An 18489-nucleotide genomic window follows, 5' to 3' on the forward strand; every position below is an offset into this window, starting at 1 on the left:
CCGGCCATTTAGAGGCTCGCCTATGCTTGCATATGGTGAACCATTAAAGTTAAGCCATATACGCGTGTGGGGAGATGACCTTTGGATAACCAGGAAATGTGGTTAAACAGTTGTAAGCATATATTGTGTGGCAGGAAGTCAGGTGTGCACACACACACACACACACCTTTTAACCTTTTGAGACCATAGGGGTTTTTTTTTTTACAATGGGCGGTGCTTGTGTTGGCTAGGAAACAGGTGATGAGCGTTCAGCTCCAAGAGCCTGGTTCTGACCAGCCTCCCTTGCTAGCAAGTAAAACCCGGTTCCGTCATTGTCTTGCTTTCTTCATGAGTGATGAGTCTCTGAACTAGCAGGTCTGCTGAAGCACAGATCCAACATACAGGTTATTTCAAAAACAGTGCTGTGTACATTAAACTCCTATTTTAACTCAAACACATTACACAATTTTCATTAGTCTCTCCATTGTTCTTCGTCACATTGTGGATCCCTGTTATCCAATATTAACCCTTTAAAGCCGGTCGGAGCCGGCACGCTCTGTTTTGCATAACTATTTTTAAATCCCGGTAGCTCTGCAACCAAGCAATAATTTTTTTTGCATATGAAACCAGAGGAGTTGTACTTACATCTTATGCCATCAGCTTGTCCTAGGTCACAGTTTCCTTCCACATATAGCTTTGCAAAAACTGCATAAAAAGCGCTTGCAGCAACAAAAACATAATATTCCAGAAACACGCTTTGCCGATCCAATCAGTTGTTCATAACACTTCCTATGTTGGAATAGACGTCAGCGCGAACTTTTGCATGTCCGCCATTACCTGCCCGAAACCGGAAGTGACGTCATTTTCGCGGAGATGTAGTTTTTTACCATCAGGGCCTCATGAGCCTATACTTTTTAAAAGTTATGTTTGACTTTATGACTTTCTGTGTCGTTTCTGGGATGCTTAGAATTCAAATTGCATTGCTGGAAATAGTTTATTTTGATGCATATGCTGCTTATTTGCAAATTTGCACTGTAATATTTATTTTCGTTTTTCCTGCAATATATAAAAATTGGTGTATTTCAAAAATAAAACTATGAAGACACTCAAAATAAATTTCCTGTGGTGGGAACCTATTTTGTGCAACTTTTTTGTATTTACACTTTTGAGGGATAAGTCTCTTAAATTTCTCTAACTAGAAATATATGTTAAAAAAACAAAAACAATTTTCAATTTTTTTGTAGTTTATTGCACTTTCTTGCAATTTATGTAATTTCTATGCACTTAATGCATACATATTATTAAAATTTGGGCTATAATGGTTGTATTGATGTATAGCAACTTGAAATGCTCCCAAACCCCCCCTCCCATCCATTTATTTTCACTTAAACAAGCAGCTGTTTTTATGTACATTAAAGCTATATAAAAAATTAACAGTGCAAATGCAAATTCCTTGCTGAAAGTTTAACCAAAAAACATTTTCAGTAGAAATGGGCTGACATATCCTGAGCATAACCATGTATAATATCCACTGAAGTTAAAAAGAGGTGCTTTGCTACATTAAACTGCAGTGTGCCAAATAAAAAAGTCAAATACGTATTTTTCGGACCATAAGGTGCACGGGATTATAAGACACATTAAGCAAAACAATAGTCAGATAAATCAAACTTTATTCAACTCATTCTTTTTGCTTCCTCCACTTCCGTACCATTAATTCATTAATGTTGAATTCTCTCGCAGCTGCTCTATTCCCATGTTGTTGCAGTATATTAATGACTAACCTTGTATTGTGGATGGATTATCTCAGTTGTTCTCCTGACTTAGGTTTGGTCCGTTTACAGCATCCTGCCATTCGATTGCATTTGTCTCTAACCATCAGGAACCCTCATGCAGTGTTGCCAACTCCTCAGTAAGGAAAATCGCTATTGGTTGTCCTAAAAGTCGCTAGAAGTCGCTAAATGACGTCATCGCCTAATTTGCATAATTGGTCATGCTAATCTAATTGTAACCTATGTTGTTGGAGAGAGAAATAACATCGTGGAAGAGACATAAAGTGAGTAAAAAACGTCCTAAATGCATTTAGAGTTTATTTAGAACTACAAATTAAATTTCTTTTAGCAATTATTGTTTTTTTTAATGTCACAATTCTAACCCTGCTCCTTTACCTGGGCTTGGACCGGCAAAAGTGACCCGAAATAGGCACTCTGGTGGAGTTACTTTGTGTGTGTGTGTTTATAAGTAGTTTTAAACCTTGTGATCCACAAAACAGCATAAGAGTAAAAGAGTAAAAGAAGAACTAACTGCGTTACAGCACCCGCTGCTTGTTGAGAGTAAAAGCGATACGCGCTTTCACGTCTTTTTTTAGCGACTTTTTTTAGAGAAAAAGTCGCTAAGGGGTCTGAAAACTCGCTAAATATAGTGGCAAAGTCGCTAAGTTGGCAACACTGCCCTCCTGTTAACTTTTATCGAGTGGAAAAAAGTTAGCGTTCATCCTCCAGTTTCACTGTTTATGTTATGCTAACATAGCTGTGTCGCTAGCGATCACGTAGCACATCATGATATACCAGCTAGCCCAACTTCAGTTACAAACGTCACTGCTGTTTAGTTTTCTGTCTTCATTTATGTTGGAAGTGATAGCAGAGCTGTACGTTTGAATTTTTTCAGAAATCTCCCAGTCAGAACATGCTATATCATGTATAGGTAACTAGCGAAACTAGCGAGCTAACTTCCGCTAACTTCCTGCTAACTTCTAACTCTGTTAAATGTAATAAATTCTGTTTTCATGGATGCCTGGATGTTAAACTTCGTAGTCACACCTGGTAAAGCAGCAATGCTGATCGTTCTTAATCATTTAATGTTTGTTAAATTAATCAAATTCATGTCGCTCAGTGTCCACAGTGCCAGTGTAAGCAGGCACCCCCCATCAACCCTCTGCATGTTCTCCTTCACTACATCCATAAACCTCCCCTGAGGTCATCCTCTTTTCCTCCTGCCTGGCAGCTCCATATTCAACATCCTTTCTCCAATATATCCACCATCCCTCTAGCATTGTCTCTACATGCTTGGTTCCCGCCGTGAAGCATGGAGGCATGATGGTGTGGGGGTGCTTTGCTGGTGACACTATTGGGGATTTATTCAAAACTAAAGGCACACTGACCCAGTATTGCTACCACAGCATCCTGCAGCAGCATCCCATCCCATCCAGTTTGCGTTTAGTTGGACCATCATTTATTTTTCAAAAGGACAATGACCCCAAACACACCTCCAGGCTGTGTAAGGGCTTTGTGACCAAGGAGAGTGATGGAGTGCTGCACCAGATGGCCTGGCCTCCACAGTCATCTGACCTAAACCCAACTGAGATGGTTTGGGATGAGATGTGAAGAAAATATAATCTGATCAAACATTATTCAGCTTTAAATATTGTTCAGCTTTAAACATTATTCAGCTTTAAATATTGTTCAGCTTTAAAGTTACTGTGCAACTGTGTAATAAAAATGTGCTCACGACTTTGGCCTTGAGAGCGATAAGAAGCGATCGCCTCAGCCTGCAGGTGCAAGATATCTGCAAGCGAACAGACTAGAACACCCAAGGCCGATTTCCTTTTATGGAGTTGTTTTTCTGCTAATGCAGCACTTTCCTCACAACCCCCTCCTGTAAGTTTTAGAGAATATATACTCATCCTCACAGCAAATCTTTGGAATCTCCTGATGTGAGCTGTGATTGAGAGCTTGTCTCTGTCTCAATAAAAGTTCACTGATTCCCCATCTGCAGCAGGTGTCCGGTTGTCTTCATTCTCCGCCAGCCTGGTTAAGTCAATTCCTCCTTAACATCTAAAAGAACCTATTTAATGAAGGAAGACGGGTTCACTTTGTGTTTAATATTATTCTATTGCTGTTGTTGTTTTTTTTATATCCTTCAATTGGCGTCACGAACAGGATGCGCTCCAGGTCAACTGGAACGCAGGGGAGGAAATCGGCCGTGGTCTGAGTGAACGGAGTTTGGACAAAAGCTGTGTACACACAAAAACAAGGTAAGCAGACCTTTTATTTCTGCTATATTGAACATTATAAAAATACTTAGTGTCCAAACTCCTAGTAATTCATAACCAAAATTGTCTGGCTTACTTAAGGCTTGTTGAGAATCAGACAAGTGAATAAGAGATAAGTGAATAAGAAATAAGTGAATAAGTGAATAAAGATAAGAGTGAACTGAGGTCTGACCACGGTTGCAGCCGACGGGTTTGCTCTCCGGTGTCGGATAAATACCTCAGTGCAGGTCTGGGACCTTGAAAGGGTTTATTAGTAACGCCTTTCTAAACAAATTAAAAGGTTAAAGGCCTTGAGAATATTTTTTAGTAATATTCTCTAAACTACAGAAGGGTTAGGAAGGCCCAGAGGACTTTATTAGAAAAGATCCTCTAAAACTTAAAAAAGAGAAGTACTGGTTGGAGTCCAAAGGACGGGTCCCTTTGATCAATAGGAGAAAACGGATCTCTTCTTAAAACCCCGATGATTTTAGTGTTTTAAATGTTTTGATGTTCTGTTTGATATTGGACACACATAAATACACGCTGAATGCTTGCTGTGGAACACTGGGCAGGACAGTTTGGTTCTCCGTTGTTCACAGATTACACAATTAAAGGAACTAGGTTCCTCTTTTGGTTAAAATAATACACCACACATAGAATTTTTTTACACATTTATTACATACATAAGGAGGGTAATGAGTGACTGCAGGTAATGTATGAAGTGTGAATGAGACGTGTGAACAAGGTGACAACCAACTAGCACCCCTATCAGGAAGCTCTAGGCAAGGGTACCCGCCAGACTCCGGTTTGGTAGAAGCTTGGTAACACCTGAAGGGATATTTCAGTGCTGACTCACCTTTAAAGCAGCGCCCCAGCTGATTAGTGCCTAACAGAGGCAGAAACCCAGCTGGCCCAAATTCTCCTTTAAAAGCAATAAAAGAACACTCCTCCATTGACAGTAAAATGGATGGAGAATTAGATCGAGAAACTAATGATGATGGTTGGGGTCCCGGTGTTATGCTTAGCACATTGGGAGAACAATTAACATGTGTTGAGACAGTCATCAACTCCACACACCAGCCTAAAGAAGCAAAAAAGCAGAAAGAGTCATTGAGGAAAACAGCTGAAAGATGCTTTTAAATTAGTCAAAAATTTAGCAACACCAGCAGAGAAATAGAGAAGTGAGATAAAGTTGTTCTGGCATATGGTGTTTCCTTAGGAATTCGAGTGCTATCGGGAGGGCGTTCCCGAGGTGTGTATTGATCAGCAAGGCTAGGCCTGGGCTATAGGTGCTTTTAAATTAGTCAAAAAGTTAGGGGTAACCTCTTCTGGCATATGTCTATGCGGGCCCGTGTGTAAATAGAACATAAATTACCGGTGTGTGTAAATAAAGTGTAAAATAGTGGTATAAACTGTCTGTTGAATTTCTCCTGAGTGTTGAAAAAAGGAAAAACTCTTTTCTGCTCTCTCTCTGAGAGAGGGGCTGTGTGTGTGAGACAGGAAGTGTGCATGCCCATAGAAGGAAAGAGATGAGGTAAACTCTGTGCAGATAGACCGAAGTAAAAAAAAAAAAAAAAAAGGAAAAGGGTCTCTCTCTCTGTCTCTGTGAGAGGAAAAAGGTGGGGGCCGAGTGAGCCCGCGGGGCCGAGCGGGTCCGCGGGAGCGAGCGTGTATGCTGTATGAGGAAGAAGGGAGTGAGAGGGAGCGAGTGAAAAGAGTAATCGAGTATTTGGTGATTTTTTTGTTATTTCAGAGGCACTGGGTAAGAGTTTTGACTTTAGCTGTGAGAGTTGTGAAAAGAGCAGGTTTTTCTTTTGTTGTAGACTGTGAGTAATCGGTGTTTTTCTGCCTATTGTGCTGCGTGGAAGACACAGAAGTGTAGAAATGTTTGTGGTTTATCTTTGTTTGACGTTTTATACAGAGTTGGTTGATTCAGGGTGATTTCTCCCGTTTAAGGGAGGAGTTGCATTGTGGTTATGTTAAAGCTTTGCTGTAGGGGTATGTGTGTGATTTTGTGCTGGCTTCGCATGTTTAAATGGATGCATAGAAGTTTGTCAGTGAGAAATTGTTATGGTGGGGTTTTAAAGTTAGTAAAGAGTCAAACAACGCCCGCTGTTTTAAAAAGGCCCAAAACATCATAAAAGACACCTCACATCCTGGCCACTCCCTGTTCGAACTGTTGCCCTAAGGCAGACGGTACAGGGCAATCAGAGCAAGGATTAATAGACTCAAACACAGCTGTTATCCAACTGCAATAACACATCTGAATACTACAAAAATGTCCACCATGCCACTCTTGTGTTAATCTATGCACGGTCTGAAGCATGACGGTGGGAATACTTAGTATTTTAAGTATTCTATCTATTTTATTGATTGAATTTTATTGTTTTTTATATTTGATATTACTAGGGATGATGCAATGATCGGGGACCATTCTTAATGTCGTCGGTCTCATGACAATGACAATAAAGTTTTTGATTTTGATTCTGATTCTGAAATACACCCTCCTCAAGAGTTCAATGATTTAGGCAGTTATGTTTATACAAATACTAAATGTATGTTTAGTGTCTTCATACAGGTGTTTTTTCTTAACCTGGAAGCCTGAGTACGGCAGCAGAAGACAGGCCAAGCTTTGGCTAAAATTCACGGCTGGACACCAGAGTTGTCCTCACCCCTCCCGGTAAAACAAAAAAGAGAGAATGTAGTTTGAGGCGGGTTTTTCTTGCTGAACTGCTCTGGGTGCTGTGTCCCTGAATCTCACCAGTGTTAACCTCTGGCGGAAGACATGGAGAAAAGGAAAAGATGTTCCTGATAAATCACTGAAACAAATAAAACCACACACAACCAGAGAAAGATATGAGAAGGGTGAGGAACAGACACATGTGCGTGTTAGAGACATGCCTCGTTTGAGAAAAAGTTAAAGTAACCCATATACAGACGCACCCATACATGCAATGAAGAAACAGCTTACATACATGTGCACGTACATGCAAGGTTAAAGTAGCGACACTTAACATACACCTGTTTTTAAATGATATAGTTTATACATTACTGACAATTAAACGCTTTGGGTTGCAAGACAACAACGTAACGTCAAAAGACAAAGACACTGGTCTGAGGATTAAGTGAGGACACGACAAATTTAGTGGTTAAAAGGGTCGACTTGGGACATGTTTTTGTTGATCGTTTAAGACAAATGACTACTGAATGATAGGAAATTCCTTTTTAGGTTTCTAAACAGGATCTTAAGAATTTTAACACGTACCTGTGTTGTCCTGTCAACTTGAGGGGTTATGAGTTGATTATATGGTGAAAAAAAAAAAAAAAAAACAAAAACAAAAAAGGGGGGAGACGAGATCTCGTTGTTTCTCCCCTCTCGGGATAACACAGCCAACACAGCACAGCCAACACAACATCATTTTCCTGTTCGCCTGTTTTGTTTTGTTTTTGTTTTTTCTGAGAGCCGAAGCTGACCTGGACTCCTACCCTCCCCTCTACCATCGTTGCCCTCTCCGCGACCATCTTTGACCCTTTGACCCCTGAAGGCCACAGCAGCTGGACTCACAACAACAACTTGAGGATGTCAACAGTGCTGCAAAAGAGTGATCTCATGCAGCAGAGACGGAGAGCACTAAACCTAAAGCCCGTTTCACTACACGGGGGAAATTCCCAGGCTGCGTCAGCTGACAGAGCTGTGACGAGACGCGCATTAAGCCCGGAGGAAAAGGGACGGTGAGCAGAAGGATGCTGACCTCTGAGAAGAGCCGAACAGCAGAGCTGCAGAAGGCCGTGGAGCAAAGTAAGGACAACATAAACAGACCCAAAGAGGAGGGGAGGACCCTAGGCCATGCGTCAGGCCGCTGGTTTACCTAAACTACAGAACAGGAAGGTGATGAACACAAACATATACCAACACACGAACACACACTTCTGCATGCGCCTACTTAGAATGAAGGGAAACACACACATGAACACTTATGCACTTGTTGAGGGAGTAAAAACTGATACATACCCATGCACTAAAATCAAAATGTTGATTTAATTTACTAAGAAGTGACACACAATGCTCCAGCTGCTGCAATGAAGAATGCTTTACTGACAAAGGCTCAATGCTGCACACAACAAAGTCAAATACAGAATTTGCTATAATAATAAGCCCAGAGGGCATTTGTGTGGTCTGGGGAGCAGAGTCCGGAGCGGTTTGGTTATGAAAATGATGCCCGTGCGAGATATCTGGGGCTTAAGGCCTCGACTTAATTGTTTACTCTACACTAAAAAGAAAAGAAAACACTCTGAGCAGTGGTGCAGAGTGAAAACGAGGAATTAACAGTGTAAGTTTTATTTCAGAGCGCCACGTCATTGTGATGGAGATTTAATAAAGGAGGAACACACGGACAAAGAAGAAGAGAAGGGGGGGCAGCCCTTGAACGCGATTGCCTGAGGCATTAAAGTTCTGTACTAAATTCTGGTTTCCAGTGTGAGAAAAGTCACGCAGTGCCAGTAGTAGAGCTAGGTTGAGTGATGATTCTAAATTACTGTAAGTAAATCATCGTACACCGTTCAAGTTTCATGAAAACGGGGATCTAGACTTTGTTGAACCCTAGGCAATTTGAACAGGTAAAAGTCGAGTGACCAAGTAGCAGTTGAATAAAAGTCATTGAATAAGTGTTGAAATAAACTGGCAGAATTAAGAGAATTAAAACATTTCAAGAGCTCAACTTACTTAATGGTTCAATTTTGTTTCACGAACGCAAAACATATAGGTTTATGAATATGAAAAGGTTGAGGTGGTGTTGATTTGACTCTGTGTAGGTTTAGGTTGGTATTTTTATTGATGGGAAGAATATTCAGTGACAAGTCCTAAGACCCGGGCGTCTGCATTTTGTTTTTGTTATTTTTCATTTTATTTTGTTTTATATTTACTGATTTTTGTTTGTGAATCTTTTCTTTAAGCAGATCTGCACATCGGAAATTACAAGCATTGCACGTCGGCGAGAAAATTGTTGTAAGTGAGTTTCTCCGCATTGAAATGGGTTCTGGAGGAAACACTTGTGGGGACAATTAGAAACGAGAGTCCCTGTTTAAAAAAGGATTCAGCGAGGTAATCCAAACTCAAGTTCTGGTTTCTTTTTGAGATGACGTCATTTTGCTGAGTGTGGAAACTAGATGCGACGACAGGTTTCACTATCAGCAAAGAACGGATGAATGGATGAAAGACTGGGAATAAAAACAAACGGACTGACTGGTAAAAGATGACAAGACTTGACCATGACTCAAGGTTAACCACCTCCACCTAGATAGGATAAAAGGGTGGATGAATTTATGTGGGTTTCTTTTACAGGAGTAGAAGGATGACAAAATATTCGAGGATGAGTGAACCTGTAAATGCCATTTTTGTGTCTTGTGTTGCTTACAGAGGTAACTGCGCAGCGTTACCATTTACATTTTCTTCCCTACAGGGTTACAGTTTTAATGTTTTTCTATTACAGGATTTCTGGGCGGATGTGTGAAGAAACGGTGTTTATGGGTTAGGAGTTGGGGATGCTATTACACTGTATTCTGGTGAGAGTGTTGGGGGAGACACACCCTGTCTTGAAAACTGTGATTCTTTTACAGGAAATGTTTTATAGCACCTATGGAATGAGGATGCCTGACTACGGTCAATGTGCTGCTAATGTTTGCTTTGCTTTGGTGAGAGGGGTGCAGTAGAAAACAGACAAGTGACATGAAAACAAGTAATAATAACAAATAACAAATTTGGGGACAGTTTGACCTAGAGCCCACTAACTGGCCCTCTCTTGGAATAACATTGCCCAAAGGGTGAATAAAGCAAATTGTGGCAATAATAGTGATTTAATGATTGGAGAAACCTGAACATGATACTTGTCTGTTGAGCTGAATCGTTTATTACTCTTATGATTTTCCGGTGGGACTATGAAGATTTTTTGGTACAGATTGCAGGTTGTTGCTCTTTAACTCCTAGAACACGCCCTTGGCGAGGTGGGGGGAACTGGACCACCTTTCTGTGCCCCATCATCCTCTATTAGACGACATCCAAGCTAAGTAAACATGTCTTGGCCCTTTCCCCCTGAAATGACAGGCAGGCAAAGATGTTGCGTCTTTGTTTGCTTCCTGGCCCTGGGTCTCATTCCCATTGGCATAATCCTGATCTGTGAAGGGCCCCCGACACTTCTGACACCTTCAAGTTCAAAAGCTTCGCCCCCTTCTGACAGTCCCAATCTGACAAATGTAGCCCCTAGGGTCTTGCCCACCACTTCCTCTTCAGTTTTACCATATTCACTTTTGAATGTCCTTAGCAGTTACCGTTCTGAGTTTATTTTACGGTTGATTTATTCTTTCACATTTTCACGTTTATATCTCTCATTATTATAGTATACTCTGTACTCTCCACATTTTTATCATTACTTATGCTTTTTGGTTGCTGAGTTACAGGAACTGTTAATTTTGTGTCACTACCCTGGTTGCACTAACTCGTTGTACCCTTGTGTGCAGGACAGCTGTTACTGCTTTCATCGGGAACCGAGACTGCTTGCAGCCGACCCCTGGGCAGGGTGGTGCCTGGACTCTTTTCTCCTCATCTGCAATGACAGATAAAGACAAATGAAAAGACCCGAGGAGTTTTTCGAGCCAGGCTTCGACACGTCTCTGTGTTCCTTTGAATGTTACTTATTTTTGTGTGTTGACCCATTTAAGATGGGTCAAAAGGGGGATTTGAAGAAAATATAATCTGATCAAACATTATTCAGCTTTAAATATTGTTCAGCTTTAAACATTATTCAGCTTTAAATATTGTTCAGCTTTAAAGTTACTGTGCAACTGTGTAATAAAAATGTGCTCACGACTTTGGCCTTGAGAGCGATAAGAAGCGATCGCCTCAGCCTGCAGGTGCAAGATATCTGCAAGCGAACAGACTAGAACACCCAAGGCCGATTTCCTTTTATGGAGTTGTTTTTCTGCTAATGCAGCACTTTCCTCACAACCCCCTCCTGTAAGTTTTAGAGAATATATACTCATCCTCACAGCAAATCTTTGGAATCTCCTGATGTGAGCTGTGATTGAGAGCTTGTCTCTGTCTCAATAAAAGTTCACTGATTCCCCATCTGCAGCAGGTGTCCGGTTGTCTTCATTCTCCGCCAGCCTGGTTAAGTCAATTCCTCCTTAACATCTAAAAGAACCTATTTAATGAAGGAAGACGGGTTCACTTTGTGTTTAATATTATTCTATTGCTGTTGTTGTTTTTTTTATATCCTTCAGATGGAAGGCAAACAGGCCAACAAGTGCTCAGCATCTCTGGGAATTTCCTTCAAGACTGTTGGAAAACCATTTCAGATCACCACCTCTACCCCGGTTGCCCATCTCCGCTATTCAAGTTAGCATTTCAAAATATGTAAACGAAACTAGTGAAGTGTGACGCGTGCGAGTAGCAATGCTTTGAATTTCATTGTCTTAACGTGTATACAATCCAAAATGCTTGAAATCATCGTCCTCCTTTATCCATCAAATCTCATCTGAAATATAAACGTTCACACATGTTTACGCCAACATGGCATTTTATACGGCGTTGCTTGTTATCCGAGTTTCAGACCCAATTAAAAATTAAACCACCTGTCAGCCTGTAGCATGAGCTTTCCAATGAGTGATGACTAAATAGTGTAGGTGTTTTCAGTGATTGAGCGGCATCTGTACACTATATTTACTGGTGTAGTGCACATCAGCATGACCCAACTGAGCAAGGGTGCTCTGTGTAGCCTTGTTTGTCTCATTCCTGATATTTGTTGTCATATTCTTCATGTTTGTTGTCTGTGTTTTTCCACTGTCAAACAACCGGACAGTTAGCCTGGCATTCCGCTGCTAAAGTGGGCTTCAGAAAGTGTTTTTTTTTTAATGGAAGATCAAGGCTGCCATGCAATATTTATTTGGCTATTTAGAGCAAATAAGGTAAATAGTTATACAAAGGCTTACATTTTGTGTAGTGTTTTATAACTGTGCCTTGAAACAATCTTGGCTGTGGGGTAGTTTAGTGCCAAAATTTTACTATTTATGGAAAGTGTGTTTATATGTCGTCTCTTGGCCACTGTTTTAGTGTTATAATAAGACACCTTGGAGGAAATGATAAGATCCTTTCCTGATTGTGTTTTACGTACAGAGAGTTATTAATAAAACTATGTTAAAAAGGAAATAATGTCACTCCAACAGTGTACCCACTAAGAAAACTGTTGGTGCAGTTGTACTGTATCACATCCAAGTCAATGACTGTAACTGGATTACTTAAATTTAACTAAGTAGTGACCTTGAATTTTGTCTTCGGTATTAGGTCAAGGAAGCCATGCCAGCAAGCCAAACACAGGTATGTGCCTTGTTATAAAATATTTGAACATTGTTCCACTAAGAACAATGTAGTCTTTAAAATTCCTACATACAATTCAGTAACAATTACTAATGTCTAATAGGTAAAGATGACAACAGATGCAAACTGGAATCTGCATCAAGAATCGACAGTTAAGGTGGGAATGATTCTTAGATCTGACGTGATTGTCTTCAACAACGTGATCCTTTGATGCACTTACTGTCATGGTCCTGGGCCATGTTGGCCCAGTATTCTTAGTTTCTTGTATTTTTGTATTTCGTTCCTTATTTAGGCCATGTTTCCTGAGTTGTCCTGTTGTGTTGTTCCCTAAGTGTTTTCCCTTCGTGACTCTTACCCCCTGTGTGCCCCTCTGTGTATTTATGAGCCCTCGTCTCTCTTTGTGTTTATTCCATGTTTCCCCTGCCCGTTATGTCTATGTTCTTCCTGTGCTCTCTCTCTCCCCTCCTGTCTGAACCCCCGTGTACTTCCTGTTTTACTTTGTGACTCCCGCGCCTGTATACGTCATGTTATGTTCACCCCGCCCTGTCTCGTTATGATTATCAGTGTCGCCTGTGTTCCCCATGTGCTCCCACTTCCCTCGTTAACCCTCTGTGTATTTATGTCTGCGTCTCCCTCATGCTGTGTGGATCTCCCTGTGTCTCTCTGCGAGTGCTTAGTTTGTTGTTCCCAGTTTAGTTGTGTATTTCCTGCGATCTGCCTCTCCAGCATTAAAGCTGTGATTTTTGAGTTCATCCCCTGAGTCTGTGAGTTTTGCATTTTTGGGTCCTCATCCTGCCTGCCACACAGCGATCCATGACAGAAGAACGCGACCACGACATGGACCCAGCAGCTCACAACCCCTCTGCTGAGCTCCGTGAGGATCTAATTTACACGGTGGAATATCACTGTCAGGAGTGGGTAGTGCTGCCGGGGGAAGAATACCGGGAGACCGTAGCCATCCGTCTACAGAGGATGGTGTCCGGACTCCCATGGTTATTCGGCACGGTTAATAACCATGGTTACTCCCATGGTTATTCCCCCACATCCGGGACTTCCTCGTTTCCACCGTAGGCATCCGCCCGGAGCTGCCTCTCCAGTGGGAAGAGTCGGAGGACGTTCAGCCCGGTCCGCTGGAGGATTCGCGGCCCGGCTCGTCTCCTCCCCCTTCCCGGAGAAAACGGTGTTCACGTCGCCGGCGTTCCCAAGCAGCGGAGCAGCTTTCATCCTTCGGTGAGAGTAATCGTGTTCCTCACATACCGCTCGAGCGTTCAGGTCCCAGGCTCCCTGACATTTCATCCCCTGTGAGTAAGACTGTGCTTCCCTCCGTGGACTTTGTTAAGCCTGAATCCGTAGATTGTGACTCAGCAGAGTTGGAGTTTCAGGATTTCCAGGCAGTTAACTCAGTAGCTTCTGTTTCTGTGCTTGTTGGTCCTCTGAGTAAACCCAGTGCTAATGAGCGAGCAAGTGACTCTTCTGTTCTGCCTAAACCTGGTATTATGGAGACAATTAGCCATGTAGCTATTCAGAGTGACTGTCTTACCTGCTCATCTGCTCTGTCACCAGAAATCCATAACAGTAACCAAATGGGCTCGGTTAAATGTTGTGTTCCACGGTCTGACCATTTGAACTCTGTGCACCAGGCATCTAGCTTAGTCTCGGCTAAGAATGTTCAGAAAACGCCTCACGAAACAACTTTTTGTGTTATTTCCTATGGGACTGCCACCCAAACCCAGGATGGTGCTGCACCTCAGCTGGTAAATGTAAAAGGCAACAGAGTTAAACCAGCTAAAAAGTTTGGACTGAGTGCTTCAGAACTTCTGACTCAGGTCGAGGTTAGTGTTCCGCAGTCGTTCATATGTAAACCAGCTCGCCAGGCCTGTGTCCCAGTCCCTGTTAGCACTGAGTTTACGCCTCTGGACTGTGCAGCCCACCAATCGGTTCATTCTGAGTTGGTCAGTGAAATTACACCTGCTTTTGTAATCACCCATTCTGAGCTGAGGGTTACTGACCCGGAGTGTGCTAAGTCTGAACCCCTCCCCATAATGACTGTTTTAAAGACTGCTACTTCTAGCATGGACAGCTTAAGAACGGCAGAGTTGCTAAGAGTGGCCAGCCACAAGTCTCTATCTGCTGACACTGTGTTTGGCTCCACTAACTCTGTCTTCCCAGTGTCCGTTACTGCTCCTGGGCTTCGCTCTCCACCTCCAGTTCCCCTACCCAGGGCAGCGTGGGCCCAGCTCTCCCTTGCACCCGTATCTGTTCCTCGGGTGGGGATGGCTGGTGTTCGGCCAGGCCTAGCACCTGTTCCTGTTCCCAGAAGGAGAGCAGCCAAGAGTCAGACACCTGCTCAACCACAAGCGCAACTACCACTACAACTGGCATTTCTGTCCATAACGCAGTCAGTAGCTCAGTTATTAGCTCAGTTAGCAGCTCCATTACCCGCTCAGTCATCCGCTCTGTTACCACCTCAGTTTCTTGCTCCGCTTTCCCCCCAACTATCACTACCACCTCTGGCTCAGTCTCCTGTGCACTCACCTCTGGTTCATTCTCCTGTAAAGTCATCAACTCCACTGCCTACTCAACTCTCACCACCACCGTTACAACAGACATCAGTTCAGTCCCCTGTGCCAGTGCAGACGCCCTCGGTTCAGTCTCCCGTGCAGTTATCTACTTCACCACCATTAGTAGCTCAGCTCCCACTCTCACCCGTGTGTCCAGTAGCTCAGCTCCCACTCTCACCCATGTGTCCAGTAGCTCAGCTCCCACTCTCACCCGTGTGTCCAGTAGCTTAGCTCGCACCTGAACCATTGGCCCAGCTCCCCGTGGCAGTGCAGTTTTCTAGCCAGCTTGCCATTGAGCCAGGGGTCCCAATCTTCTCTGGCTCTACATCAGCTCCTGCTGGAAGCTCGGACGAGCCCATCCAGCACTCCGCAGCTCCCGCGCCGCCATCTACCTCGTCCGCTGGGGGTTCCAGTGAGCCCAGCCAGCACCTCCCCGTCTCCGCTGGAGAGTCCGAGGGGCCCGTTCAGCCTCCCGTCTCCGCTGGAGGGTCCGAGGGGCCCGTTCAGCCTCCCGTCTCCGCTGGAGGGTCCGAGGGACCTGTTCAGCAACCTCCCTCGTCAACTGGGGGACCCGAGGAGCCCGTCCAGCCACCAGCTGCTCCATCAGCTGCAGCCTCGGAGTCTCCGTCCCCGGCTTCCACGCCGCCGCCAGCTGCAGCCTTTGTGTCTCCAACCACGCCGTTGCCTGGTCCAGCTCCGGCTTCAGCTTCGCCTTCAACGTTGCCTGGTCCAGCGTCGGCCTCGACTTCGGCTTCGCCTGGTCCGGCCCCCGCATCGCCTCCGCCTGGTCCGGCTCCGTCGCCTGCGGCTGCCACGCCACCGCCTGGTCCGGCTCCGTCGCCTGTGGCTGCCACGCCACCGTCTGGTCCTGCCTCGTCTGGTCCTGCCTCGTCTGGTCCTGCCTCGACTGGTCCTGTGCCCACCGGGCCTCGGCCAGTACGCCTGACACTGGAGAGCCGCCGCTGCCTTCCGCGCGGCTGGCCCCCTGAACTGCTCCGTCGTCTCCTTCGCCACCGCCATTGCCTTTCGCACGGCTGGCCTCCTGACCGGCTCTATCACCTGTGTCACCCGCCTGGTCGGCCCCCTGACCGTGTGACCCTTGAACTCTTGTGCCCGCGGGCTCCGGGTCGGCCTCCTGAGCTGCACCACTGCTGCCTTCTGCGCGACCGGCCTCCGGATCTGTTCTGTCGCCGTGGCCACCTTTCCCATGGCCGGCCTCCGAAACGGTTGGACTGGACTTTTGTGCTGTCGCCTCTCGGGTTGGCCTTCGGGCCTCTTTGGACATTCGCCTCCCTGTTCTGGACTTTTTTGTGTATTTGTGGACTCAGTTTTGTTCTCATGCTCCTTGTTTTTTGTTCGTTTCGTTCCCTCCGTCCTGGTCCCCCGCCTCCCGCCCTGGGTGGGGTGTTTTCTGTTTTGCTTGTGTTTTGGTTCCTGGGTTTGGGCTGTCAGGAGCCAGCCCTTGTGGGGGGGGGGGGGGTACTGTCATGGTCCTGGGCCATGTTGGCCCAGTATTCTTAGTTTCTTGTATTTTTGTATTTTGTTCCTTATTTAGGCCATGTTTCCTGAGTTGTCCTGTTGTGTTGTTCCCTAAGTGTTTTCCCTTCGTGACTCTTACCCCGTGTGCCCCTCTGTGTATTTATGAGCCCTCGTCTCTCTTTGCGTTTATTCCATGTTTCCCCTGCCCGTTATGTCTATGTTCTTCCTGTGCTCTCTCTCTCCCCTCCTGTCTGAACCCCCGTGTACTTCCTGTTTTACTTTGTGACTCCCGTGCCTGTATACGTCATGTTATGTTCACCCCGCCCTGTCTTGTTATGATTATCAGTGTCACCTGTGTTCCCCATGTGCTCCCACTTCCCTCGTTAACCCTCTGTGTATTTATGTCTGCGTCTCCCTCAGTTCTGTGTCGCGTTCTCCCTCATGCTGTGTGGATCTCCCTGTGTCTCTCTGCGAGTGTTTAGTTTGTTGTTCCCAGTTTAGTTGTGTATTTCCTGCGATCTGCCTCTCCAGCATTAAAGCTGTGATTTTTGAGTTCATCCCCTGAGTCTGTGAGTTTTGCATTTTTGGGTCCTCATCCTGCCTGCCACACAGCGGTCCATGACACTTACTATGAACAACTGCTGCCAGCACGATACTCCTGTCTGTGAGGTCAGCCCCGTGTTCTACATAAAATGCAAATAAGACATTGATCTTGCCTTTGTACTTGAAAATGGCACAAAGACAACACATGGTTTGAACTCAGCATTTTTAAAATATAAATTATGTAAGCCAGATATCAGAAAACAGTAATTCAGAATAAAAAAAAAGTTATATTGGTGACGACAAACCAGTCTATTCATGTAATTTCTACTGTTATGTTTACTATGTCAACAGTAGCACAGATAAAATAGCATGGACAAAGCTGGCAGCAGAGGATCAGCAATTTGGAGGTTTTCCACAGAACTATACCAGATTTTCTTCGTATGGTTGTACTTTTTGATTTAATTGCAAACTGTTGTCATGTGGGTTGATACAACAGAATGTTTGTGGAAAGAAAACAAAAAGTCATCTTTGGTGTATGGCACTAGTGTGACTGACAAAAAGTTTTCCATGCAATAAAAGGTGTCAGCATTCTGTATCATCTCATTTTAGTTCATTTTTCTTTTACAGTCCCAGGTTTAAAAAAGTTGGGACACTGAATTCTGCTTTTATTTACATTCTACACAGTTTTTCAAATCTCCTAAACTCATATTTTACTCATAGTAGAACATGGAAAAAATTCTCAGTTTAAGCAACTGATATGTTTTCTATTTAAAAATAAATAAATAAATAAAATAGATCAGTTTGAACTTGATGGCAGTAACATGTCCCAGAAAAGTTGGGACAGGGCCATGTTTCCCACTGTGTAGTGTTCCTTTCTTTTTACAACACTGTAAACATCTGGGAATTGAGGAGACCAGATGCTGGACTTTAAGGATCGGAATGTTTTCCCATTCTTGTCTGATGTAAGATTCTAGCTGCTCAACAGTCCTCGTTTTGCTGAAATACGCAAGGCCTTCCCTGAAAAGAAGTTTGAATGGGCGCATATGTTGCTCGATAACCTGTATTATCTTTTAGCGCTGATGATGCGTTTCCACATGTGCAAGCTGCCAGTTCCATAGGCACTAATGCTCCCCCATACCCTCAGATGTGGGTATGGGGGAGCATTTGAAAATCATTGCATTTTACACAGCGTCTCAACTTTTTGGAGTTGGAATTATGTAATAAAGCCGTAAAACTATCCTTATAATTACATTTGATAGTTCATCTTCCAGATGACACTTAAGGTGTCTTTAATGTTTGACTTCTTCTCATGATAATTATTCTCTTTACCTACAGTCAGGTATTCAGGAGGACCAGAGTGATTCCTCAGAGCTGGAGTTATCCATTTGCTCAGACGCAGAATACAACAGTCAGAGCTCAAAATCAAGTGCTGGTGAAACCCACAGTCTGCCAAGTAAGATCCCTAAAGTTCCTAGCACTACTTCAAGAGATGATCAAGAAATGAGAAATGTGACTGTTAAAAAGAAATTCAG

The 18489-nt window shown here is 43.8% G+C and overlaps 1 long non-coding RNA gene across 1 annotated transcript; it reads left to right on the plus strand.

Annotated features, from left to right (window-relative positions):
• Positions 1-1674: 1674 nt before the first annotated feature.
• LOC309706801 lies at positions 1675-18364 on the plus strand. The gene is made up of 4 exons (XR_014276799.1): positions 1675-2032; positions 12342-12374; positions 12478-12531; positions 18293-18364. It is a non-coding gene; the product is annotated as an uncharacterized lncRNA (long non-coding RNA).
• The last annotated feature ends 125 nt before the right edge of the window (positions 18365-18489 follow it).

This window comes from Aulonocara stuartgranti (genome assembly GCF_965226115.1).
Source record: "Aulonocara stuartgranti genome assembly, chromosome: 5".
NCBI classification, from domain to species: domain Eukaryota; kingdom Metazoa; phylum Chordata; class Actinopteri; order Cichliformes; family Cichlidae; genus Aulonocara; species Aulonocara stuartgranti.